Source organism: Arachis hypogaea, chromosome 6, assembly GCF_003086295.3.
Source record: "Arachis hypogaea cultivar Tifrunner chromosome 6, arahy.Tifrunner.gnm2.J5K5, whole genome shotgun sequence".
Taxonomy (NCBI): domain Eukaryota; kingdom Viridiplantae; phylum Streptophyta; class Magnoliopsida; order Fabales; family Fabaceae; genus Arachis; species Arachis hypogaea.
This window is the reverse complement of record NC_092041.1, coordinates 21033499-21036996: the sequence shown is the minus strand read 5'-3', so window position 1 is coordinate 21036996 and position 3498 is coordinate 21033499.

The following is a 3498-nucleotide window of genomic DNA, read 5'->3' as shown; positions in this document are numbered from 1 at the left end:
GTAGATTTTAGTATGTTTTAGTTAGTTTTTAGTAGATTTTTATTAGTTTTTAAGCAAAAATCATATTTCTGGACTTTACTATGAGTTTGTGTGTTTTTCTGTGATTTCAGGTATTTTCTAGCTGAAATTGAGGGAGCTGAGCAAAAATCTGATTCAGGCTGAAAAAGGACTGCTGATACTGTTGGATTCTGACCTCCCTGCACTTGGAATGGAGTTTTTGGAGCTACAGAAGTCCAATTAGTGCGCTCTTAATTGGGTTAGAAAGTAGACATCCAGGGCTTTCCAGCAATATATAATAGTCCATACTTTGCGTGAATATAGACGACGTAAACTGGCGTTCAACTTCAGTTCCATGCTGCAGTCTGGCGTCTAGCGCCAGAAACAGGTTACAAGTTGGAGTTCGACGCCAAAAACACGTTACAACCTGGCGTTCAACTCCAGAAACAGCCCAGGCACGTGAGAAGCTTAAGTCTCAGTCCCAGCACACACCAAGTGGGCCCCAAAAGTGGATTTCTGCACCAATTATCTTAGTTTAGTCATTTTCTGTAAACCTAGGTTACTAGTTTAGTATTTAAACAACTTTTAGAGACTTATTTTGTATCTCATGACATTTTTAGATCTGAAATTTGTACCTTTTGGCGGCATGAGTCTCTAAACCCCATTGTTGGGGGTGAGGAGCTCTGCAGCGTCTCGATGAATTAATGCAATTATTTCTGTTTCCCATTCAAATATGCTTGTTCCTATCTAAGACGTTCATTCGCGCTTCACTATGAAGGAGGTGATGATCCATGACACTCATCACCTTCCTCACCTCATGAACGTGTGCCTGACAACCACCTTCGTTCTACATCAGATTGAATGAGTATCTCTTAGATTTCTTAATCAAAATCTTCGTGGTATAAGCTGGAATTGATGTCGGCATTCATGAGAATCTGGAAAGTCTAAACCTTGTCTGTGGTATTCCAGTAGGATTCTGGGATTGGATGACTGTGACGAGCTTCAAAATCGCGAGTGTTGGGGGTGATGACAAACGCAAAAGAATCAATGTATTCTATTCCGACATGATCGAGAACCAATAGCTGATTAGCCGTGCTGTGACAGAGCATTTGGACCGTTTTCAGTGAGAGGATGGGAAGTAGCCATTGACAACGGTGACACCCTACATATAGCTTGCCATGGAAGGAGCCTTGCAAATTCTGAAAGTAAGAAAGCAGTATGTTGCAGAGAAGATGACCCGAGGTTTAAATACTTCGGTTATCAATTTCAAAGGGGTTTGTTACTTGTGACAACCAAAACTTTTGTAAGAAAGGAATTCTTGTCGGTCTAGAAGCTATACTTACAACGCGATTATATATTTTTGAAATTTTTTACCGATAGAGAATCCGTTCTTCAGTTACCATCAACCTTAACATTTAAGTGGGTAAAATTCTTATCCTTGAGCTTTATTATTCCGCTTGGATATGGTTTGCTTGAGATGGATGGTCAACTTAGGAATATTTGTGGGTTGACGAGCAAAAGAGAGACGATTAGTGGTTGGCATCATAATTCTCGGTTCACTATGGTTGGAAGCTCAAAGTTTAGGAGAAAAGATTGGTGTGCTATTCAATTGAAAGGATCTAGGAATATGCTTTGGTGTTTACTTGAGAAATCGAGAACCTTGTCACCTGAATCGAAGCATGAAGATCAAGAAGAAAGGGTGTTAACAAACAAGGTTTGGGACCCCAGAATACACATCAAACATCATCAATCTTGGGGTCTTGTTACTTGCTTGAGATCTATTTGGAACTTGGTTAGTCTAGTTTGGGATCCTGGATGCTAGTGGAAATGCAAACATTGGTGGGGATTCAAGGAAGAATTCAAGCATAAGCCACCATAGCAAGAACCCCATCAATTGTCCAACTTAAGGACAGTAAATAAAAGTGTTAGGAGGGAGTGACGATCGGATTTCTATCGGTAAAGAAATTCACAAATAAGTTCGCATTGTAAGTATAGTTTCTAAACCAACAGAGAATCCTTTCGTACAAAAGTTTTGGTTGTCACAAGTAACAAACCCCTGATAAATTTGATAACCGAAGTATTTAAACTTCGGGTCGTCTTCTCAAGAAATTGCAGGGAGGTGTTCTTATTATTAGTTATGCAAAGGTATATTTTGGGGTTTTTAAAAGGTTTGAACAAGTAATTTAATTGACAAGAAAAATAAATTAATAATTAATAAAACTCTTGGCAAGGTATGAGAGTTAGAAGTCCTATCCTAGTTATCCTTATCAATGGTGATGAGAATTGGATTTTAATCCCACTTAGTTAACCTTTACTAAACAAAGGAAGGTCAAGTGAGCTAATCAATTTTGTCCCTCACGTCCTAGTCAATTCCTAAGAAAAGACTAGAGTCATTGGAATTCAAATCAATTAGCAAAAATAACAATTATCAATCACGATGAGTTTGATAACTCAAGAGTCTCTAATTAATCAACCAAAGCTAAGAATGTAAAAAGATGAATAAAAATCATAAATCTGAAATACCTCAAATTGCATTAATAAAAGGAAATCAATCTAAACATAAAGAGTTCATAAACTAAATTGAGAAAATAAATAAAAGGAACATTGAACCTGTGATTTGAAAAGAAGATGAAATCCTAATTCCTTTAAGAGGAATCCTAATCCTAAATCCTAAGAGACAGGAGAGAACCCTTCTCTCTAAAAACTACATCTAAACCTAAAATTGTGTGTGTGATCTCCTCCTTTTTGAGTATCTGCATGTTCCCTGACTTTAATATGTGTTTCTGGGCCGAAATATGGGTCAAAACGCGGCCCGAAATCACCGCTAGTGTTTCCTGAATTTTCTACAAATCGCGCATGTCACGCGTACGCATCGGTCACGCGTACGCGTCTTTCAGCGTTTTTCCTTGCCACGCGTGCACGTCATCCACACATTCGCGTCACTCGTGCAGATTCCAAATCACGCGCTCGCGTCAGGCACGCGAGCGCGTCAGGCACGCGAGCGCGTCACCGCGATTTCTTCCATTTTGCACGGTCGCGTGAGCCATGCGTCTGCGTCGCTTCTCGCTGGTCACCTCCTTAATTTCTTGTGTTCCTTCCATTTTTGCACGCTTCCTCTCCATTTTCTAGGCCATTTCTGCCCTATGAAGCCTGAAACACTTAACGCACAGATCACGGTATCGAATGGTATAAAAGAGAAATTAAAATACACAATTTAAAGCTTTAGAAAGCAAGTTTTCAATCATAGAATAAATTTGGGAAGGAATTGTAATATCATGCAATTCATATGAATAAGTGGGTGAAAAGCTGATAAAAACCAATCAATTTAGCACAAGATAAACAATAAAATAGTGGTTTATCAACCTCCCTACACTTAAACATTAGCATGTCCTCATGCTTAGCTTAAGGAGATAAAAGAAATGAATAGGGGAAAGCAAAACTCATGCAATGCAACCTATGAATGTGAATGCAACTACATGCTAAGATGTTACTTGGTTAAAA